The sequence below is a fragment of the Catharus ustulatus genome, chromosome 1, assembly GCF_009819885.2.
Source record: "Catharus ustulatus isolate bCatUst1 chromosome 1, bCatUst1.pri.v2, whole genome shotgun sequence".
NCBI classification, from domain to species: Eukaryota; Metazoa; Chordata; class Aves; order Passeriformes; family Turdidae; genus Catharus; species Catharus ustulatus.
The window spans coordinates 109991406-110017115 of record NC_046221.1 but is presented as its reverse complement, the minus strand read 5'-3'; the positions used below and the strand labels follow the sequence as shown (position 1 = coordinate 110017115).

The following is a 25710-nucleotide window of genomic DNA, read 5'->3' as shown; positions in this document are numbered from 1 at the left end:
TTGATGGACTTTTTTTGTTTGTTTGGGGGTTTTTATTGGTTTTTTTTGTTCTTTTACAAATAATTTGAACATACTGTCAAGACCCGTCATGTTACTTCAGTGGTAATATGTCTGCAGGTTATCTTGCATTCCCTTGAAATCCAGTGCTGTGATCTTGTCTACACTAATTAGAGTTCAGCATTAATGCTTGGAGGTTGCCCTCAAGCATTGCCACAAGTGAAACCATTAAACATGCATGCCAAGCCATCTCTGCACTTGCAGCAAGTTATGTAACCCATTTCAAAAGACTTCATCTTTATGGTCACCAGGAATGTTACTGACTTATGTACTATCTGAAACTTAAGGGCTTTCTCAATGTTTCTACAGAAAGTCCTTATGCTTTGGAGCATAAGTTTCCTTTTGGGCTGAAACTAATCAAAAAGTGTGATGGGGAATAGGTGTGCTACTTGTTTTAGTTTCCTGATGAAGGAAGAAAGAAAGGGACCCTATAACATTTACTTTCCACTAACTTAAAAAACTGAATCTGTACAGAAAAGATTTTCTTTCAGAAGGAAATTTATGAATGAGAAACACCAATAAGATAAATATTAACCCCTGTGCACCACATTTTTAATAATAAGTGTCCTCCAATTATCTCTTTTAAATACCTGCATTTATAGATAGGATATTTACAGCCAGGGTATCTCTGTAACGACACAATAATTAAGTGACCATTTGAGCACTAACATTCAGCTAAATTGTACATTTTTCATTCTGCTTAGATTTAAATTTTAGTTTATATATAGCTTTAAATAACCATATTCTTATTAAACTCCACACAATTTCCCATTGTTCTTAAACTCTGTTGTACTTTTTAACCAGCCTGCTAAACAGGAGACCTTAAGAACAATTAATTTAAAAGCTCTGAGCTCTAATTCTATGCATACATATTTATAAACATGATAAAAAGATGTACAACAGAAAGCTGTTTCCCTCCTCCAAATCACAACATATCATCTTTGTCATTGTACATCATTTGTATTTGTCTGTGCTCACTTTATATTCAAAGACTGTAACAAAGATTTAAACAGCATCTTTGGTTAAAATAAGAACTCTTTTATTCTCTACACTATCTTCATTCACTTGTTTCTTATACCTACACATATCTTCTGAGATCCTTGATTTGGTAAGACTTAAAAACCCCTAAAATCAACCAAATGCAAACCACTTCATGCCTGAATTCCTTTCAGAACGTTATAAAATGTCTCAGCACATGAAACACACAGGTAAAGTCATCCAGGCCCTTCCTTCAAGGTATCATGAAATGAAAATACAATTACCAAAGGAAAGGACCATTCTATCTAGGAACCGACCAACCTGACAGCCCAGTCTCAGCTCACATTTGTGCAACCGCTTCATGCAAACCTTTAAGGTTTTATCTCATCTTTTAATCTCTAGTCAGTGCCTCAGTATGTATAAACCAGCCAAGATTCATTCCTATTTTCCTGTTTTTCTAAGCACTTCCCCAGTTATCTGTAGCACAGGACCTCAGTTGTCTGCTAGGACCATCTAGGCTTGTCTTATCTAGTTAGCTCCCTTCCATCGCAGCGGCTTTGCACACTGCACATCCTTTGATCTCTCCTCTTCTCTGAACTCCAAGTATAGTCTCCAAGGGAAAAAAATTATTGAATAAAGTCGTTTAGCTGAAGAGAAGGGTATCTACATGGAATTTAACAACAGACACAAGCGATCATACTAATTACCCAGCTCATGAAAGCCTGCTAACAGAAGGAGAACCATGAGATAGCCAGTCTGTTTTAAGGTCAGTGAATGTTAAGTCCGTGCCTCAGTGTGCTGTCTTACCCTATAAGCAGGGTGAAATCACCTTACTTTCTTCTGTCCTGGGTTACTTTGCTTTTCAGGCAGGCCATGATAAAAACATACAACACTTTTTGGATTTGTCAAGGCATTGGCAATCCAGATAGAGAAAGGTACAACTGGGAACCTTTCCAACAGGTTTTTGAAATCTAATAGCATGTTTACATGACATGTGAGACTCCTGGTTTAAAAATGAGTCATCTAAATAAGTCTGTGTTGATGGATGAAACAGGAGTAAGTCGTATTATCAATACAACTCACACATTTCTCAAGTGTCCATCATCCTGGTCCCACTAGAACTGTTCTTGTCAGTTATGATGTACATATGGCCAGCTCTCATTTCCTGTACTCCCCTGCTGACTGCTCCACACCAGGCTGTATTCCAGGGACACAGTCTGTATTACCAAGGGGCAACAGCAGTGTTTTACCCCTCAGAAAACAAGCCACAATTCTTTTGTGCACCAAAAATCTGCTGCCGACAGCTGCAGCAGAACAGTCTCCAGCCTTGCTAGCTCTGCTGCACTGGTGAGCACACGGGCAAGCGTGAAGCCATGCACATCTCTTCCAGATCACCTCTCTGCTGTGGATGAATGCTTCCATACAAGGACTTAATGTCTGGATAGTGAGGAGAGAGGTGTACAGCTGGCTATTTGAGTTTGGATGTCCACAATATTTGTTTGGTTTTTGCTTTCAATAGCTTTGTTGTATATATTGTTGAAATTAATTATGCAGGATTCTCTCTTCTTAAATGAAAACATGTATTAAATTACAAAGACATTTAAGAAATACGGATTCTAAAACTAAAATAAGGATAGTAAATCTTATTCCAGTGAAACGTCCTACGGAGTATATTTCATTTTAGATGGAATATTACAAATAGTTAACATCATTGCACTAGGAGACAGAGTAAATTTTATCCCAGTACTACTCACCTATTTTATTTGTATGTGGAACACTAACACAGATCAAGCAATACATTTGGGTGTGTTGATATTCTTTGCATTTTACACAGTTTCCTTTTTATCTGTGACAACTTGGAAACATAAGTTCTTGCTAGGATATGTGGATAAGGATCAAATTCTAGTTACAAACAAATGATCAGGTGGCCTATTGCTCAATTAATTTATTCACATTATTCTCTATTTAGGACATGATGTTAAGCTCTACTTAACATCATGGTGAGCAATCCAGCTACCAACCTGTGTATTAGTCAATACAGAGTTTCTTTGTTTTGGTGCTGTTTAAGTAATTCGAAGAAAAAACATTGAAGATAAATTAACTCACTTGCACTCCCCATCAGCCAGAACAATACCTGCTTGCACATACAACACAAATACACAGCCTCTGACAGTGTTAAGGAAACTTGTGCAGTTTAAAGGGATGTAGCACATCACTAACCAACAGCAGTAACACTACTTTTACAGCAGAAGAGTTTAAAATCTACTGCAAGAAAGACAGTTTGTGACATTTTTAAAGCAGTAAATTATTTCCCTTAAGAAAGTCCTAAAAAATTCTTATTTTGCTATCTTAGAGGATGAAAGGATATTCAAGTAGATTACTCAAAATTCATGCTCTTCATCCAAACTGAATTTTTTTGTTTAGCAGTGAAAATCCACTATGCTGTCTTCACTGTAACCAACTTGTCATTGCAAAGAGATTCCCTCTGTGTTTTCAAAACCCAATAGAGGTAAAGGTGTCTTTGAAAAAGAAAATTAACACCAGGTTGTGACTGGGTAATGAAGTAGGAGCCATGTCATGGCAGGAACACAAGTGCCTGTGGTTTTCCAATACATTTACAAGCCCCTTTCCATTATGAAAAATGTCTGCCATTATTATTTTTTTCTCATTATTTGCACAGGATTGGAAATGAGGCACTGTCAGTATGAAAGGAATTCACAAAGACACCTTCCTATTATTCCTCTAGCCTTATACCTCAACACTGTCCATTTTATTTATTACTTTGCTGAGCTGGTCTTTCCAAAACAAGCAAGCTGATAGAATTACCCACAAGCCATTGCCAAAATGACGATTAATATTATTACAAACTAATGCTTCTCATAAAACAGAGACATAAAACAGATTTCCTTTGACATGAGCTGCAAAAATCCCTCCTTGGCTCAGATGCTAGACACAGCTTGATGAACATCACCTAGCTCTGAAGACAAAGTTCATGCACTGATCCTTCCCAGCTGAAACCATCATGTAGCTATTTTTACCTTCAGATTACCAACAAATGCTGGCAGGGATAATGTCTTTCTAGAAATACCTGCATGCTGCTAAAAGACACTCAGCACATATTATTCATTACTTACTTCCTTCAAATCCTTTTCCTTCCTTCCCTCAACACCCACAGTCACGCCTCCTTCTCACACCTCCTCTCCTAACTCTTTTATTTAAAAGTTTGTGCACAAAAACCAGGCAAAGTAAACTTTTATACTTAAAATGAAAGATCCACCACTGTAGTGGTATAAAGTATCACAGACTTATGACAGGAAGGAAAGGAGTTACATTTCCTCCTCAAAGGTTTCCAGATCTTACAGATAGAAGTTAAAGACTGAGTCTAAAAGTAAGAGACAATTTTATCTAGCAAAGAGTGACACAGTCATCAGGGAAGAAAATATCCTAAAAAATAAGCAATAGCTTACTGGGTGATATTCAGGACAGTTAGGTTAAACGAGGCATAAACTGTAATCAAAATTGCAACCACCAAGTTGGAAAGACTGGCTAAGAAAATGAAGGCAGGAGTGCTCTTCTGGGGTGAGAATAATGCACACTGAATACAGCAGCAGTGAGAAGACTAAAACCTATCTAATGCAGGTTATATAATGCTGCATAGTCAATCATAAAAGAAAGGTTTCTTAAAGCTGGAAGCATTAGTGTTCAGGGCACACTCAGTTGAGGCAGAAGAGTGAACCCTTCCAGTTCACAGCTCTCCTGTTCTGTGGTACCTGCAGTGTTACCTGCCCCTGGTGCAATTTGAAAGGAAGGCGAGTGTTGTGGTCTCACCCTGGCTGGCCACTAAGTCACTTGTTCATAGATCACACCCCAGGTGGGGAAGAGAATAGAAAATATAATCTAAACCCCAGGGGTTAGATAGAAAAAAAATAATAAACAAAATATAATCTTAACAAAGACAGTAATAATAATTTATTAATTACACCATTATAATAATATAATATTATACTAATACCAGAAACAGCAATGATGAGAAATGTAATGATAAGAGGGAGAGAGAGCAACTGAACCCAAGGGAAATACATGATGCACAATACAATTGCTCACCATCCACTGACTAATGTTAATCACATCCCACAGTGAGTGGCTTCTGGCCAACTCCCTCCAGTGTGTATACTGGGCACAGCATCCTGTGGCATGGAATACCCCTTTTCCAGGTTGGATCAGCTGTCCTAGCTGTTCTCCCTCCCAGTTATTGTGCAACTCCTCACTAGCAGAGCATGAGATACACAAAAGTCCTTGACTAGGTGTCAGCACTACTTAAAAACAATGTGTTATTAACATTATTCTCATACAGCACTGTACCCGCTACAAAGAACAAAATGGACTCTGTTGCACCAAAGCCAGGATGTGTAAGTAACAGACTGGCAGAAAATGGAAAAGGCATCTACAAGAATAAATATAGATAGCTTTTATTTTATTTGAGCTCTCAGCTATGCTTGGTATCACTTACCAAGGTATTACATGTAGAAAAAGTAAACAAACACATTCTCCAAAGCTGCTGTGCAGCTTTATCATCATGTTTAAATGAAAACTTATGTGCCCTAATAAAGCTGATAGCTTTATAGTAGAATTTTGTTTCAGAACTATGTTTATCAATGAAAAAAAGTCAGTGTACTAGAATCAGAATGATAAAGTACCAGATTTTTTGTGATACTTACAACCAAGTGTGAATGACACATAGCAAGAACATCAGCTACTGATGAAGTTCATGTTAATATCACACTCAGCACTTAGAAAACATCCACCAGGTAATCAGCTTTCTTTTACTAAGGTCTGAAAATTCAGAAGTGGAAAGTCTGTCAAAGTTAATTAATTTTCTTTTGTGAAGGTCTACTAAAATTTTATTCTTTTATGTATATAAATTATGCTAAGAAAGGCATCCTGCATTTTTATTTCCTTTTCCCATAAGATCTGGTTAAAAGCAATAGGATGAAGTATGCAAATGACACATTGCAAGAGAAGATGCCTGTACCACAGGGTGCTGTGGGATTCTGTGATATTCATGTTTCTGCATAACTTAATTTATCCATTAGCAGATAAATAGGAACTGTTAATACTCAGGAGATGTTTGCTCAGGAAGTTTGAGTGGTCTAGGTTGTTCTGGTCCATTAATGGAGAAAGCATTGTTCAATTCCTTCTCTTACACAACGGTGTCTCCTGGGTACCACTGAAGCCACTCTGTGATGCTGTAGCAGTAAAACTGCCTTGAATTAAATGATCCAATAATTAGGAATTTCTCTGGCCAGGGAAAAAAAAGTTCAGTATATTTCAGCAGGGGCAATGAAACAACCCATGTTCCCCTCCCTGCTGTACTCCTGGGGATGGAGAACCACTCCTGAGTGCTTGTATAGAGTGCCAAAAGATAAAGTGCCCACAGGCAGAGTGCAGAGCAGACCTCTAAGGTGTCACTTGGGATTTGGCTGACTTTTGGTAAACCAGCCACAGAATGACTAAACTGACTCATACCTGTCATCATGCTGTCCATGCAAGTCCTTAACGGTTAAAGAAAGGCTTTTCTGGGAGATTCTGATCTCCACAGAGCCTCACACTCTCTTCCTGCCAGAAAGATGTCCATGACCAGAAGGTTTCAACAGCAGAGAAGGACCCAGTTTTGCATAAACTTTAAAGCAAGTGTTGTTTGTGCACCTTTGACAAACATACATACTTGCTGAGAAAGAAATGAAGAAATTTTGGTCCTCCAGACTTCCTATTTCTCCAAGCTCCCCTATAGTCTTCATGGGGAAATGTTACAATATATTAAACTGAGACAAAACTTTTTTAGAAACTGCCAGCTTCACAGGATTTCAAATGTAACTCAAAAAAACCTTTCTGATTTGAGTCTTTAATCTGCTCTTTGACATACCCAGTTACACCAGAAATATGGAACTGTTTCTAGCTAATGCCAACCATTACTTCAACACAGCAGTTGTCTTCTCTTTAATGACACATTACCTAAATTTCCCATTTCATATGGATATTTTCCACCCTGTTATTCCTGAAATCAGTTGTCACTCAAGCCTATCACTTTTGACTGTAAAGTGAGTGTATGATAAGCATGTATAGAAGCTTGGAAAAAGACCCTTTTTTAGACATGATAAACAAGGACTTCCCATAATAATTCAGTAGGATCGATTCATGCTGTCATGATCAATCTGGGCATTTTTTGCTTTCCCTTTCTTAGGGCTCTTTTCTTCTGTGAGATTAATTGTTTAGCATTGCTAATTTCTAGTGAATATCACATTAAAATATGCTGAAAGCTAAGAAAATGTGTAGAAATAATCTGACGTTGACCACAGTAGATGCTCAAAAGCAATTCAGTTTTCCAGAACTGCACAGTTTGACAGAGCAGCAATTGAGCACTCTAATGCATTGAGCAGGAGTTACCAGTATACACATTAACAAGAAAGATGTGAGGCACCCCAGTAAATCAATATTAATTCCAAAATTTAGCTTCAGACTCTTGAGATGGAATTCTAGTGGCATGCAGGAATAAATCTGAAGATGACTCCCAAAAATACAGAGGCAGTACAGGCAGTCTAGATCCTAATTTTAAGTGTGTTCTCTGTATCATGTTATTTATGCTCACTGCTTTTCTGCTGCATTACTTGCTCATAAATAAGTTACAGGCAGTGAAGGGGGCTGCAATGGAAACATTCATTACAATGTCCCTACTTCCTCGTGGATCCCAGGGTGCTTCTAGAATGAGCACCGCTGACTGGATGAGTAAGACCACTGAAATGAGAGTCAACATCAAAACAAATCTGCAAATTTTACTACAAAAAATAAAGAGGCCTCACTTGTGGCTAACCCAGACATGAACTAAGATGCAAAAAAATTCAGAAATACTTTAAAAGGTTTTGTCCTGGAGGAATATGCAACAGATCTCAGATGATGCTATGTTAAAAATACGCAACAAAGCTAACAAATATGACAGAAAAAAAAAAAATTCAAATTTGTTTTTTTGTGGAATATGGAAAGCAATTTAAGAATGTAAAGGTAAGAGTAGATGTTTACTATACAATTAATTTCACAGATTAAGAAAAACTTCTCAGTGGCTACCAGCAAAATTTTATTGCAAATACTTAATAAAACTACATTTATTTTCTTCATTTGTTTCATTTCACACCCTTAAAAGGACTTACAGCTTCCAATCTGAGGATAAGTAGACAAGTGATCAGAGAGAACTTCAGCTCAGTTTTATCAGCCAATAGCAACTAAAAGAAACATATATCATGTCCACATTTCAATCCACAAGTCCAGAGTCTCACCATCCTCACCTGTTTAAAGTAATACTGCCTCTCTTTTTAAATTACCTCTACCCATGCTTGGAATTGCACAGCTACAGCTAAGACTATAAAAATTCCTAGTGCAAACCACCACATCACAAATTACATGGCTGGATGAAAAGATGTAAATTTCAGTAGAAAAAAAAAGCTTGTTTCTGACATTTATTCTTTGAACATAAAGGTGGCTGAAGAAAAATCTATCAATAATTAAACGATATTATATATACTATTATTTTAGTCCATTTAAGACTTTTTTCCTTTTCCACAATGTCAATATAACAAAAAATCCAAATACATCCTGAAGTAATGAAAAGAACCACAGTAATTTCTTAACTATTATTTTTTATGGGTTAACTATTGCTAATTGAAGGAATTTACAGTGCATACATTTAACATATTATACTTAAATTTTATTTAAACACATGCTAGTAAGTCAGTAAAAGCACTTTTGCTGCAATCAGATTTTGCGGCAATTTTACTGCAGAATCCAATGGAATAGAAAATAACTTAGTTTAAATTATTAAAATTAAGAGTTTTATATACCACATATTTATTTGGCAATTATACATGTGCACTGTACACCATACATTTTGTATTTAACTAATGTTTTCATGAGTCACCCACAAATTCATAACATACAATTTGAAACTACCTACAGACACCATTAACAAGGCAAACTATGCTTTGCATAGTTCAAGGCATTCACAGTATATGAGTTCATGGGCAAAACACTATCTGTTGATGTGAAAAGACAGTAACAGCCACTTTTGCTGTTCATATTTCTTCTGAAGAGTAGAACATCAAGTCACCAGGAAAAATAAAAGATTATTTTCTATCATCATGCATTACAGAGATGATGGAGTTATTTATTAGGATTATAATACATATCCATATATGGCATGAAGAACACCTTTATTTCTTCATGTGATTTTCATAAATCTGTGGCACTCTGAGCAACTGTTCTATTTCCTCCCCCAAACTCCCTTCCCACCTTACTGCTGCAAAGCCACACTGAGATACTGTGAACCAGGAGAAGCAAAGAATCCTAAGAATGACCAAATGGTCAATGACTGTGATTGGTACCAAGTGCTTGCTGAGAAAAAAAATTAAGAGAGAAACAGATAAAAGGCTATGTTTTGAATAGTAGGGACAAATTACAAGTACAGTAATTTCACGAATACAAGCCGCACCAATTTGACTAAGATTTTGCTCCTAAACCAGAAATGCGGCTAATACTCAGGAGCGGTTAATATGTGAATAATTTTCTGACATTTACAACCTCAGAAGTGCCAGTCAGAGTGCCGAGCTGAGCTGCTGCAAAGTCGGCATTTTGCGATTGTTACAAATTGCTACTCTGTTGCACCGCGGGTGGAGCCTGGCTGCCTGCAGGCAGCACGGGGGGTGGGGATTGAGAGGCGGGAGAGCTCCCTACCACAGACTGGGGGAGAGACAGGGGGGCCCCGCGCCACCATTGCCGTGGCTCGGGGAGGCGGCGGGGGGCTCCGTCCCTGCCTGCCACCACAGGGCAGCGCCAGGCCGTGGTGACCGAGCCCAGTGGCAGTGGTGGCTGGCCCCCAGTGGTCCCACCGAGCGGCAGCGCCGGGTTGTGCTTCCTGGCCCCGTCAGCAGCCCCTAGCGGGCCGAGCCTGCACAGTCTTAGCTGAGCCAGTAAACCCCGCCCTGCCGCCGTTCTGTTACTAATTGGCAACTTTGTTGCACGCGGGTCCTCGCTGCGAACGACAGAGCGGCTTATATTCAGGTGCGGCTTATTTATGGACAAAGAACGAAATATTTGCCAACACCCAGAGATGCGGCTTATACTCAGTGCGGCTTGTATTCGTGAATTTACTGTACTATCCAGAGTTTCTCTCTTCATACTTGCTCATAAAAATTCAAGATGCAAAATTTTTAAAATGACATGTTCATTTAAACTCAAGACTTCAGCTATTTGCTACATATATAGGTCAATCCTCCAATACTAATTGGTTTTTAAATTGTAAACTGTTCAAATAATTTTAAAACTTATTTCAAATTTTAATAATTTTGATAGGTTATATTAAGGTATCAGAATTTTTAATAATACACTGCAACTGTAAGTGGACTGCAAATTTTTCACAACCTCGACTCATCTTTTCTGAAATAAATTTAGTGTCTCATAAAATACATAAAAATACTGCATCTAATTAAGTAAATACTAGAGATAGACCTAAAGTCTAAACAAAGGTATACCAACAAAATTTAGGTGTTTATTGAACCAAGAATAGAACTACTCAGACTGTGTCAATGACTTGGCCTTTTCTAATCAAAAGGCATTTAATTCGAAAATAATTATTCTTTGAGAGACATATCGTACAGAAGTGTGAATCTCAGCATATTTCAAAGAACAGAGACCACCCAACCACAAGAGTTCCTGTGTGATGAGTGGAAATTAAATGACCAAATTCCTGTTTGCCTTACAGCCTTCAAGTATTTTGTAACCCAATGTTTTTAGTATGGTTAAGCACACCTTTCTCCCAGAAATCTTCAGTGCTTCTTAAGAATTTGAGCTTTACTGTCAAAGTACAGTCAAGGTTCAAACTAATCTTGCTGCCTAGGAAGATAGTTATACAATTAAAGCAGCTCTGATGACACATTTGTTAAAAAAGATACAGCTTCCAGCAGGGGTCAGTCTCAGAAGAGAGGTTGTCAGAAATAAATGAATAAAAGGGGAGAAAAAGTCTACTTGAGTATTACTGAACATAATACAGACCCGTTAATCTCCTTTCAATTCCTATTAGCTCATTAGATTCCCTTCACTTGCAACAGTGAAACATGTAGATACGTTTCATTAATATAGGTGATGAGGCTGGAGTGACTTCGCTTAAGAACAAGAATGGTGCTGAATGCAAGAACAGTAATTATGTAAAATAAACCTTGAATATTTATGATAACAGAGACAATCCCACAGTAACATTAGATTTCTATTATTTTAACATACTAACTGTAATTTATGTATATGCTAATTCTGCCTTAGATATGACCTCACACTTTTTCTTGTGATGTTAGTGACTGTAAGAGTTCATCTTAACTTTATTGTGACTATTTTCATAAAATTGAATTCATACTTGAAACACAGAGCCAGCAGTCTAATAATCTATAAAAATGTATGTTCCACACAGTGACTTATGTTGGCCTGTTAGTTGCAAATGCCAAAATAAGTTCTAAGGTCTTGAAACATGGTCTTCCTGCAATTGCAGACTGCTTCTCTGGAAGAACCACCCCATCAAGTTGACTCTGATGGTAGAATAGAAGCCTCAATCGACAAATTCCAACAGTTGTTATTCTGAGATTCCTTGGAGAAGTAAATTCCATAGCATATTTGCCCTCTAATGAGACAAGGAATAGAAGAAAAGGGAGTAAAAAGATGTCTACTGACTGTTGCTGTGTTTAATAGGACACACACTGCACTCCTCTGAAGTTCTCTAAGCTGAAAAAAAACCACACAGCAGGAAAAAACATCTCCATAAATTCCTACTCACGTAAAAATTTACTATCAGCCCCGCCCCCCTTCGCACTTTAATCCCCTGAAGATTAGTTTCTTTGACTTTTTAGTGATTAACTATTGCACTAAAGCTGCCTGGAAAAGAGATATTCTATTTGCAACAGATATAGTTAATGAAACAGATAATATTCCATCAGCATGGTAAAATCACTAAATAATTCAATTCAAGCTTTCTAAAGACCATTAGCATATTGTGCCTTTCAACAATGCCAGCATCTTTTGATATCAACCCATTTATTGTGTAATGCCCCCAAATCCCTTGTACCTCTTGCTCACGCATTCCCATGCATGTTCTATCCTTTCTTCTTTTAGTGTAGTCTAAATGTTACTTAAAGATTAAAGCTATGAATTACTCTAATTTTAACATTCCAATACTTATACTACTTTTTGTAATTTCATTGTTTTATGCACTGATGGCCTATTCAAAGAAGATTTAATTCCAAAGGTGATCTATCATGTTGCAAATGTAATTTTTTCACACACAGCAATAATAAATCTCATCACCTTACTATCTTTCAAGGCATCACCTTTCCTAACGACAAAATGATTTACTGACTTGGCTGAACTATTTTTCTTCTAAAAATTTAGAACCAACAGAAATATTTAATGACTCGATTTAAAGTGCTGAAGTAGAAGCTCATTGAAAGAATATTAAAATGCCGGTATTCCCCCAAGAATTAGCACCTGTCAAATAAGTTTTGAAGTGGAAAACATCATGTCCATTTCAATTGCAAATATGCAAGTAAACACTTTAAAAGGAATGTGTTTTACTTTTGAAGAAGCATGGAAATACCAAGCTCTTTTAGGACTGCAAGATTTTCCAAGGCTTAATTATGGAACCTCCACATTTTTTTCACTTCAAAAGCTAATCATGCATGAGAGGTAACCCCTCTCCTTTGGAAACTACTGGTTGTAATTTAGAGCAATGCAAAAGATAATTCTGATATTGATTTAACGATTACAGTTCTAAAATAAGGCTTACACACTTTGCCATACCATTTCTAATGGCAAAATGCCATTCTTTCTAAGATATGTCATACAAAAAAAAGATACATAACACAACTTTATGACAGAGCAAATTACAGTAACTTCACAATTATAAGCCACACCTGATTATAAACTGCACTTCCAGGTGTCAGTAACTTTTCGTTCTTTGTCCATATATAAGCCACACCTGATTATAAGCTGCACGTCCGGGTGTCTGCAACTGTCTTGGGTTAGAATGCAGAGTGTGATAAAAGGTATCTATTCTATCACCATCTGCTGAGGGCCAGGGCAGTGATCATTATCTCAATGGCAGATATTCTGCTAATGGGCCATCCACTGAAACCAGGCAGGGCATTGTTCTTTATCTTTTCACAACCCGTCCTTCCTCCAGCGAGTCATTTTCTGCTAATGGCCCACTGAGTCCCACTGTGTGACTGATAAAATTACTGCATCCCATTGGAAGTTGCTCCAGCCAGGGGGAAGAGCCCAACATTTCTTACAAAGATAAAAACAGAGGTTTTGGGACACTAAGGGAGCCCCTTTCTCCACTGGACTCCAGAGGAAAACCGGATTTCTCCACATCACCGCTGGACCTCCAGAGGGAAACTGCACCTTCTGCAGGAGCACTGCTTCAACTGAATCACATCTGTCACTGCAGGAGGATGCAGCCACCATGGAATGGGACTGCTACCAACACCCTGCCTGACAGGGTGTCAGGTTGTACTCTGACTTTGTCAGGGTTTGGAGTTTGTTCCTTTGTAGTACTGTATTTCTATTTTAATTTCCCTAGTAAAGAACTGTTATTCCTAATTCCCATGTTTTTGCCTGAAAGTCCCTTGATTTCAAAATTATAATAATTTGGAGGGAGGGGGTTTACATTCTCCATTTCAAAGAGAAGCTCCTGCCTTTCTCAGCAGACACCTGTCCTCCAAACTAAAACAGCAACTTTTTGTTCTTTGTCCATATATTAGCCGCACCTGATTATGAGCCGCACTTTGGGTTCGGACCAAAATTTTAGTCAAAATGGTGCGGCTTATAATCGTGAAATTACTGTATATCCATATGTTGTATCTAAGACTCTGCCTGATAAAACTTGATCCAACTACTGATAAAATTATTACTGATTTACAGGCACCAATACTTTAAAATAGGAATTAAAATTACACAGTTATAATACCACTCTTGTTGGGATGTTATCTAGGCAGTATAGTTGCAGCTGTCAAGTGTTAGCCTATATTGAAAGAAAAACCACACAAAAAACAAACTCCAAAAATCTACTACGCATTTCTCTTTAAACATACCAACTTCTGCATCTGTGAAGATAGGCCATAGAAGACTAAAAGGTAATGTATTTGCACAGATCTGAGAAATGTAGAAGTGTTTCTATTGCAGAACATTTAAAGCAAATATCAAAATGCATAAGAGCAAAAAATTGAAAAGTAGGTAAAAGATGCAGTAGTGGAACAAATAAAAAAGAAATCAAGATTTTATTTCTGTATATATTTACATATATGTATATATTCACATAAACAAAATCTCCAGCTAGAACTAATGATTGTGTATAACTAAATACTTTTAAAAATTAGAAACAGTTAAATGGATCATCCCTTTTCACTAGACAAGATGAAAATATCAGCAAATAATTCAATTGTTTATTAAACTATTTATGTGTAAAACATGCATGCATGCATTCTCCAGAAGCAATATAATGATGTGTATATTTATGCAACTTTATGCTACTGACAACATATTTGATCACCTCAAGGTTCAATCAGAACAAACTTCACAGTTGGTAGCTTGAAAATAATAGAACAGATAGAAAAGAATAAAATAAGCTTGAGGGCATGGGAGTTGGATATCAAATAATGAGATAAAATATATCTTATAAAGTTTTAGTGATCACAAATTTTGCACATCCTTTACTACAAAAGGGAAAAATCCTGAAACAATAATAATGTCAATACTGTAATCAACTGTCCACAAACTTCAGTGGTACTCTTCTCATAAGCATAAGACAGTGTTAGAACAATTAAAGGACAGTTGACAGTGTGAAAAAGTGTGAAAATAATTTTGGGACACAGCCAGGGACACTAAAAAGCTCATTCTGATATTAACAGATTTGTATTTTCCTGAATGTATCCCTGAAGATAAGTTCTTGCAGACACTGTCTAACATTTTGATGCACCAAAGTCATTTTGGTAGCTTTCTAATGTCTGTCCTGGTTACACTCCAATTTTGCTTTTTCTCAGTTGTAGGGAAAGAACTGTAGCATTATGAGCACGCTCTAAATCGTCTGTGGTTGTTGAAGCTCTTGAGGCAACACAAGTTCCAGCATCCTACCTAATCTTGTGGCATATGTTGGGCTTTTTCGGAAAGCAGGTCACCAGCTCAGTGCTACTGGAGCTCTGTTTATAGATAGGAACAACCAAAATTGAAACACTCAGAGCTACCTTTCCATTCGAGTATGCAACTGGCATACACTAAAACACAAAGATCACTGTTCCTGCGTTCCAGAGCCTGCTCAAACATTGCTCCTTGAATTCATATCAAATACATCAAATCTACAGCTGATTTCATTACTACACTGTGATAAACATGCTTTACTATTTTATTTCTTTTCAAAATATTTTTTATTTGAACCCACAATTTTTTATCCAAAACATTACTATAATATAGGTTCTCTATTTATGTATAATTTTGCATACTTTTGCAACATCCTTTATTTTTGCTCATTAGTCAAGGAATTGAGATTTCCTACATTCCTTTTCAGTTTTACCAGCTTATAATAGTGGCAAAGAGTAAATCAGTATCTCTTTGTGTAATGCAGTTCTCATTCTATGTGATATAATTCAAAATATGTCATAATTCAAAAATAAAAAAGAAAAATAGAGAAAGCTAGCGATATGTGCCAGGTTATCTGCAATATGTATCTTGTGATTAAAGAAATACAGTATAATTTTTTGGGGGGGAGTTAATAAAAACTATTTAATTGTTTCCTTAAATATATAGGGAAATTTTTGTTCCACTGAGATGAGGAAAGAAGAGATGTTCTAGACTGACCTGAAATTTCTTTTTCCTGTTTTCCTTATCTTGAGAAAATGCTAGATTTCTAGCTGCAAGTCAAACTGTGACCTTTTCTTCTGTCTGTGTGTTTGCAATGTTTCATTTATGGAGAGGTAGGATTCAATTTTTACAAAAATATTCTCACCTTTTCACACCAAAAAAGGCATAATATTAAAACCCAAAACCAAGAAACAAAAGATCCCACAAACCACCCTAAGTCTTGCTGGGGTTTTTTTGTTTGTTTATTATGGTTTGGGTTTTGTTGGTGGTGTTGTTTTGTTTGTTTGTTTGTTTGTTGGGTGGGGGGGTGTTTGGTTGGTTTTCGTTTTGTTTTGGTTTGGAGGTTTTTTTGGTTTTTTGGTGCCATCCCAATTTTTCAATGCTGGTTGTAACAAAAAAATTGTAAAAACTATTTTAATTACCAACCTTTTGTTGTACCTCAGCAGGGTTAGTTCAGTTAATTCTGGGGCCACTTGGTCATACGAGAAGAGGAAAGGAAGATTACTATCCTTGCATCTTCAATTAAAGGAAATAATTTTTCTACCTTTTTCTGGGCTTGAACAGATAAACTATAGACTTCGCTTCTTGAAACAATATATCTTGAGATCATAGGACAATTCAGGTAGGAATGGACATCAGGCAGTTTCTAGCTCAAGATCCTGCTCCAAGCAGGTTCATCTGTGAGACCAGGCTTGGGTGCTCAGGGCTGGGTCTTGAACAGAGCCAGTACAGCATCACTGAGCAACCCAGCGCAGTGCCTGGTCATCCTCAGAGTGAAAATGCTCCTCCTTCTATCCATCCTAAACCTCTTGTTTTAACTCATGGTCGTTAACCTGAGTTCCTGTTTCTTCACCTCAATTTGCCAACATGTTTGTAGCGGTAGGGGTTTGAAGCCAAATTTTCATGGATCTACTCTTGAAAAGCTCTCTTTGGTATGGTATAGTATAGTACTGTCAGATTCCTGTAAAGGACCACAGCAAATCAGACAAAACCTGGATGACTTTCCTCAATCTCATTAGTTCTCTGCATGATTCTCCCATCAGTGAGGTTGTTTGCAGGAAATCCAATAAAGGCACTGTTACATATCATGGAGTTCAGTTTCAGATTAACACACCCAGCATCTGTTGTCTACATGCAAGAAAGATATCTAAGTTTGCTGTTACCTAGACAGCTAAGGCCCAGTTCAGCTGGCCTCAGAGATACCTTGGAACATTCCTTCCTGGCTCCAGCAAGCCCCTTAGGAGGCTGCAGGTCTCCTACAGGTCTTGGGGCATATTTATCTATCCCACATGGATACCTGAAGTATACCACCACGTTTTGAATGATCCTAGAGACATTCAAAGGTGTCAATCATTTGAATCTGTAGGAGACGAATGTTTGACTCATTCTTTTGGCCTGACTATGAAAACACATAGGACATTGATTAGATGAGAATCTAGACACCTAGCAAGCGTTTAGACACAAACACACATTTGCACTTGTAATGAGTGTCCTCATTACAAACTAAAACCTAGCCACAGCCTAAGGTCATGACAGATGACAGCATCATTAAATGAAATGTCTATGCTATATGGTATTGGTGAGAGTCATGAAATGGTATCACCATATATTAGGAAGTAGCTTCTTCAGGCTTTCAATCATATACACACTTATGACCGAAGTTCCGCAGGAGAGAGAAAAATATTCTTCTGCTCCTTTCTTATTCATGACCACTTAATCTAAGGAAAGACTAATAATTAAAGAGCAACAACAAATGAAGGTCAAACATGGTTCTGTAGGTAGAAAAGATGAGAGGTAGAAGCCAAATCCTACATTATCTCTCATTCCTTCTTTCTGTGAATCCAATAACGCTATGTTGCTCAGTAAAATGTCAAAAATAACATCTAGAACTACCATGTACCTTTTGAGAAAGAGAATACAAACTGAGTTCTCAAACATTCAAGGGTTTCCATGCTTCACAGAAAACTAAAAGGGCCTTCTAGAATTCTTCCTCTTGACAGTAGCATAGGTTTTCATCTCTTGTAGTTTTGAATTACAGTGGCAGCCCTTGACCCTAAAAAAGCTTCAGTTAAATTCAATAACTTCTAGTAATGCTTCTCTTATTCTTTCCAGCAAAATTTCCATGTGGATTGAAAAAGTACACTAATAATACTGAAATCTACCCTGCAGATGTGAACGAAGTATGAACAAGGAATGAACATTCTTAGACTTTAAGTAAATATAATAATGTTGGCAAAAGCAGAAAATATTCTGGAGACACAGGTTGTTCTTTCTGCTGGTTCCATTTTTCTATTGTTTGGTTTATTTTCTGGGTTTTTTCCCTGGTTTTCTAGTTTTTGATTTGTACTTCTCCTAATATTTTTCTCAAGTTAACCTGTTTTTCTCAGCAGGATAATCTTTATATCCCAGACAGATTCCTAATTCTGCCCTACACAACTTATGGTTTCTTTTCAGATCAAATGATGCAAAACACGAGCACCCAAACTACACAGAGGTGCAAGCTGAGGTTGAAGGATTGCTTTGATACTGCTATAGGTACAACTCTGGGAAAGTTTTCACATGACGCTTTGATTAAATTCCTTTAAAAGAGTGTTCATGAATTATTCCACTGATTAAAAGTGCAATGATTCATTTGAACAATATTGCAAAATGGTTTGAATAAACTACTTTATGAAAGAATCCAAACAACCTCTGGCTACAAGTATTCTGAAGCCATCTGAATGGATTCCTAAATTATCCTAAATATTTCTCTGTGAAAAGTGTTGTTCATTTGTGTCCTATATCTAGGCCAATACAGTTAATGAAAGGTAATACTCCGGTCTTCCTGATAACTGTGAGGTCTTAAAAATAACAAATTAGCTATTGCTGGAGAAGAATCCCATAATCTTCCTATGAAAAACAGCTTTTCCTAAAAGTAATTTTTACCTAAATCATTCACTAATTGTGTATTGAACACCATAAGAAATACTGTGGGATCCCTTTATTAGAGGAAGGTTTCATTTCATAAATTAATAAAGCCTTTTTTCTTTTTGCTATTTTGCAAAATACTTGTTTATGGCAAACTGTCACTTGTATTCAGATTTAGAATGTAGAAACTACAGTGATAGTTCCTTGGAAATGCTTAAAATAGATAAGATGGATTGACTGATTGCATAGTCCTTTGAATTATTGTGAAAGTACCAGATCTATCTAAATCATGCCATGAAAAAAGTGGAGTTAGAAGTTATGTAACTTCAAGTTGCTATAAATTGCTTCTTGTTGAAAGCTATATAAAACATTTTCAAATCTGTCATGTACCACCTCTTCTGCTTTAAAAAAATAAATCCAAGTGAAAATGTCCAAGAAAAGTAGGAATCAGGCTTATGTTGTTAAGTTGGAGCAAAAGCTTGCCACCATCAAGACTGGAGACTCTTTAGCAATTACATCAAGACACTGGTGTGTTTTTATGTCCAGAATGTATTTTTTTACAGTAAGACACTATATTTTATTAGGTTAGCTCAACCAGTGTGGCTATACAAGCAATAAAGCCAGATGAGACATACTTCTCTTCTCAGACACAGTGTCATCCTTTTTTAGTTTAATCCAAGTTTGATTCTTAAATACAGATTTTATCTACCTTCTTTCTGCTGCTGATATTCCCATGTGCCCTCAGAACAAGTTATCTGACAAAGCAGTCAGGCAAATGTATTTTCTAGTTCTCCTCCCACAGCAAGATGTCTGCGCAGGCACAGCATCCCAGAGAACAAGCTCTACAAGGTGTGATCTGACCTCCAGACTTTGCCAGAAAACAGTCTCACATCATGGACCAGTCTGACCTACCACAAAGCAGGAGGAATGCAGTACAAAGAGAGCATGAAGGAGAGCCAGAAACTGCTTTATTTGTAGCACTGAACAGAACAAATCAGCACAGCAGACGGCAGAAGATAACACAGAGCTTCAAGCTGTGGGGCAGCACCCAGAAGCTGCTTTTGCTGGTCCTGACAGTAACCACCACAGCCAGTAAGAATTGCAGAACCATTGACAATGAGATGAATTTCAATTTCCCTCTTTTCTAGCCTAAAATATGAATTGAATTTGAGAAAGGAACTGCTTTTCCCTCATTTGGCTATTTTTTATATACATATATATATAAACACACACGCGAAAAAAAGGAGTTTTTTTCTGGCAGTGAAACTCTAAATCTTTTCAGAGTTTCACTGGAACCAGACATTGAAACTACTTCAAGTGAAGCTTTGAAAGAGGGCATCCAGAAAAGGCACTCGTCATTTTCAGGACAGAATAGCCCTCTGCAAATGAAAACTTGCTTACTAGCAGAGCTGCTTTCCTCAATTAAACAAAGTGGCTGGCAAAACAAAATAACAAAGGGTCACAGCAGAATTAGAGTTGATATGCTGGAAGTGTGTATCACTCAGCACTGAGTACCACTCCATGATTATATCCTATTCTGTACTCTGAAAAACAACAGCCTCCTACAGCAACAAACACAATTATATGACAGATACCATTTATCCCAGGAAACCTATCTGCTACTTAAAAAAATACTAGAAAGGAAAAACAACCCCTTGTGGTGAAATTAGCTGAAATTAGCTCTGATGATGATTTGTTCTTTAAATTGGGAAAGAAAAAAGGATGTTTTTGTTCAGCAGGATTTATTTTTAGACTGGCAAAGACACAATGGTAAACAGAACAGGAGCACCTTTCGAGGTTAAATTACCTTTCATGCCATTTGCACAGACGACTGTTCTCAAGCAGCTTGAGCAGATGGTCGGGACACCATTGTCCGTTTACTTGTATCCACAAAGATAAACGATTGCTCTCTGAAATCCTGAACAATATGGCCCTTGTGATGCTTTAGGCTGCCAAGGAGAAAAAAACAAACAAATATATACAAATTTAGCCGAGGAGAACAAAAGAATTTCGATTGATGAAATTTCATTTTAAACAACAAGTACATATAGAATAATAGAATTTTTTTGATTATAAAATATATCTAAAATCATCAAGCCCAAATGTTGACTTAAGAATGCTGAGTCCACCACAAAACCATGTCCCCAGGTGCTACATGTCTTTAAAATACCCTCTAGGGATGGTACTTCACAACTTCCCTGGACAGGCTATTCCAATATTTGACAACTCTTTCCATTAAGATGCTTTTCCTTAAAGCCAATCTAAGCCTTCCTTTGCACTACTTGAGGCCATTTCCTGTGGTCCCATTGCTTGTTACATGGGAGAAGAGACTGACTCCCACCTTTCCACAGCCTCTTGTCAGGTACTCGTAGAGAGAGGGACAGTCCTCTCTGAGCCTCCTCCCTTTCTACAGAATAAACACTCCCAGCTCCCTCAGCTGCCTCTCACAGGACTTGTGCTCCAGACCTTTCCCCAGCTCTGCTGCCCTTCTCTGAACACGCTCCAGCACCACAATGTCCTTCCTGTAGTGAGGGACCCAAAACTGAACACAGGACTCTAGGTATGCCTCACCAGTACCCAGTACAGGGGGACAATCACTGCCCTGCTCCTACTGGCCACACTGCTGCTGATCCAAGCCAGGATGTCATTGGCCTCCTTGGCCACCTAGGCACCCACTGGCTCATGTGTGGCTGCTGTCATCCAACACTCCCAGGTCCTTTTCCACTGGGCAGCTTTCCAACCACTCTTCCCAAGGCTGTAGCACTGCATGGGGTTGTTGTGACCCACATGCAGGACATGGCACTTGGCCTTGTTGAGCCTCATACTATTGGCCTTAGGCCAAAATATCAGTAATCTGGGACAATTTCACTAAATGAACACAATTAGCTCCTGAATACTTAGTAAAGCAGGAGATGTAGGTAAAAACAAATCATACACATAACTCTTGACTGAAATAAGAATCCTATCATGTCTGCACAACTGCTTCTACAACATATAACATTTTCTGAAGCTCATTGCCAAGTAACAACTCGTTCTGCCTACTGGACCAGTGGGGTAACCAGAGATATCCAGAACCATGCCAGAGCAGACAACTGCCAGGGCACAGTGATCCACCCCAGTATGGGTTGAGAAGGTAATTTCAGTTGTTTTAAGAACTTTCCTAACTTCTTTGAGAGAAGCCCTGGTTAAACATACCCAATGCGAGTATTTTGCCGACAAGCAATTTGTTAAAAAAGGTACTTTTATAATTAGAATAATTTACTAGTAAGAGCGATGAGTTTAAAGGATTGGAGATAACATGTACAACTACAAAGAAAATTCTTAAATCTTAGAAATAGTCTTTAGGATTTAGGAGTGAAGTGAGCAGATACTAGTCCTTGGACTTGCAACTATTAATTGAATAACCTGTCAATCTTTAGAACTCCCAAAAAGAAAAAGAAAAGTTTCTGAATATGGAAAGAATCACATGGAATCAATGAAGGGGCCTAGACATGGACTTCAATGCACACAGCAAAATAAGACAGAATTGGGTTTAGAAAATAACAGTGAAATTAGATAACTATGACTCACCACCACTCAACATCCTGAAGACAGCAGGTATTGCAAAGCACTTAATTAACTAAAGGTTCATATAAAGATGCATAGTTGTTTCTGAAATAACTGCTTATTTAAATAATAACACAACAAATAAAATTCATATCCTGTATCTAATACCACACACTCCACAGCAAAAGTAAGTAAACAGATATATTTCTTCCTTTCTCCTTTCAGTCATCAAATGACTTGTTTTAATCTCTTTTTGCTGTGATGCTGGCATAGTCAGTGTGCCTTACAATAAATGTAACATTTAGACATTTAAGATTCTTGTCAGATTTTTAGAAATTGTTAACCCTCATTGGAGTAAGTAAAGAAATGAAAAAGACAGGTTGAGATAAAATAGTGGCATCTAGCAACACAAAGTAATATGTTCTGATACTGAGGATTAATTACAGTTCAAAGAAGAAGAAATAATTAGGAAATAATGGAAACATGAAGAACTTCATAAAAAATTAGATTAGAAAATTAGGAAAAGAGAAAAGTTTTGTTTTGTATAGGAATAAAAGAGAAAGAACAAATCGGAAGAATTTTCCTCTGCCTTTGAGAAGGAAGGAAACCCCAAAGTGTGTGTTCTAAATATCAGTCTATTATGCTAATGTCATTAAAACAAAAAAAAAGTCAAGGCCTTTTTTCCCCTGAGGGAGCACTCTCTATGCTTTACTTCCACCATTTTTTCACAAAATTAAAGGGAAGGCCACTGTCCCTCAGCTGTTTGCTTCCCTTTAACATCCCCAGATAAGTTTGCGTATTTGTGAATAAAGTATAATGAAAGTAATGACTATGTTCATGAACATATCGTCATAGGATCATTTAGGTCAGAAAAGACCTTTAAGATCCTTGAATCCAACCATAAATCCAGCACCATCCGCCACTAAACCACTGAATAATACAAAGGCAGTTGCATTGTGATCAGCTGTCCTGTTTGAATGACATCAGTTAAAAAGAACGCAACGTTTTATAGGAAATATGGCAAACCAACATTATTTATAAATGTGCTATTTGAAATGCATTTTATGTAACTTCTACACTGACTGAACTGAGGCATCCATAAATGTTTCAGTTCTCTGTTTAACTCTCCAGACATGAAATTTCCCAAAAACATAACAATATGAATTTGAAACTGTTGTGAATAAGAATTCAGCAAAACAAATGAAATTTCACTTTGTTTTGTTGCCCTTACCACGAGCTAACAAGTGCCATGAAGGGTAGATGGGTAAAAGCAATACACTTAGAGAAAAGCAAGTGCACACCTATATAGATGGATTTTCAAGAAGGGCAGGATGAAAACCCAGGTGCAGAAAGTTTTATAGTTTAAACAACTGGAGTATTTTTTCCTTTTTCAGTAAAGCAGTAACAATTTCCTGCACATAAATTATCTCCTAGATCCTCCTGTGAGCTGGGCCATAATTAATGTAAAATAACAAGTTGTCAGCTGTTGGAAAAACTGAGACACAGATTTAGGTTGTCTTTCCCTTTATACAACTGGGCATATAAATTCTTCTGATTACCAAAGATAGTTTCCTTTCTGCAGGTTTAGAAGTGCAAGAGGTCCCAGTGGGAAAGTCAGGAAGGTGTTTCCATCTCTGCATTATGCAGTAAGTTAAACTGATCATTATTTATGGAGAGGGAATATACTGCATACGTTCAGAAATAAGGCTCAATAAAAACACAGAGATAAAAAACAACTTCAGTATTAACAGTTGTAAAATCAGCAGCTGATTCCAGTAGGAATTTCTCAGTAGCTAAACACTTTCATACTCCATCTCATTTGTGGGTCAACACAAATGTAGCAGAAGAATTTAGTGAGACTACTGAAATCTCATGCATCTTCCAAGGAGCTGAGGATACAGCACATACTATTCCTTAATCACAGAAGGATGATAACACAAAATGGAAAAGCTGTGTTTAGTCTCGGTGGCATAAGTGACCACCCTGAAACACACTACCAAAACACACCTAGTCTAAATGAGGTGCGCTACAAGTAAAAGAGTTTAGGAGAAAAATGTCAATCAGAAGAGCAGGCAAATGAGAATTCGGTGCTGAAACTAGTAAAATTTGTCCATTAAATCTTGCAGAAAATGGTTTATGAAGTTTTCAGCTAAGATGTATCCAGATTCAGAGGATACAGTGGATACTCAGTTTTACAAACATATGCGCTGAGAAAGAAAGACTACTTGAAAGTGCATTATTGTAGAACTGTAGTTATTTCTTAATTCTGAAGTCTTTCTTTCACTAAATGTAGTGCTACAGGATGTCAATCACCACTATAATATCAGAGGAAGAATAGATATCCATGACAGCAGGAGACAGAATAAGTTCCATGATAACATGGACTGATCATAGAATATTCCTTTAAGGACAAATAAAAACCTCTCCCTGAGCAACCAATGCCATGGTTGTTAATAAAATATTGGTTTCGGACTTGCTGAAACTAATACACCAAGAATTTAGACTGACACAGGATTTTATAGTGATAAATGAAATGGGAGCTTTCAAATATAATATACATTACTAAGGACAGAAATATTTCTGACTTTAAATAAAAGTTAAGACCATGACATATTTGGAACAATTCTTCACTTTTAACATGCACATCTTTTAGATACTTGGCAGAAATCATGCCAAGGTTAGAATTTCATTACTCAAGTTCCATCACCTAAGGAACAAGAAAGAGGAAACTAATATAATATCCAAGTCCAAAACAAAGTCTATTCAACTACATTAAGACTCTAAAGTGAATAAAATTTTGCGATATTGTCTAAGAAAGTATAAAATGCTCAATTGCCTACCTACTATTTTCTGCATTGTGCAGAATGGGTGCTAAAAGAGATACCAAATCAAAATGGCTATGCTTCACAACAGTTTTTACAGGTATAAAGATATAAAGAAAGTAAAAAGAAATTCCTAAGATATCAGTAAATGGTGAAACCACATGCCTTTCAGGAAGTACCAGAAATGCAGGTCAGTGTAACCTGCAATTTTACAAACTGTGATAAATATGAATGAGTTTCACGACATCTTTTCCAAATCTGAAAAAATCTTTGTCCTCTGAAAGCTTTTAACTGCACTGCCAAGACCTCTAAGCTTCCAAGAATTAGTTCCAGAATTTCTATAATTTCTGCTTGCCCTTATTCTGTTGTAACTTTAATCAGAATAAAGATCTCTTTTCAGTACATCCACCATCCTTCCATTCTGGGAAGCAAAATCTTCATTAAACTTACAGACCCACTGATG

At 37.1% G+C, this 25710-nt stretch overlaps 1 protein-coding gene across 5 annotated transcripts in view; it reads right to left on the bottom strand.

Moving 5' to 3' along the window:
* Nucleotides 1–25710, bottom strand: part of DLGAP1 (DLG associated protein 1) — a 405081-nt gene that overhangs the window by 300659 nt on the left and 78712 nt on the right. For all 5 annotated transcript variants that reach the window (XM_033057058.1, XM_033057071.1, XM_033057048.1 and 2 more), the window contains exon 2: nt 20687–20828. The gene's annotated coding sequence lies outside the window, so the exon portion shown is untranslated. The remainder of the gene's footprint in view (nt 1–20686; nt 20829–25710) is intronic.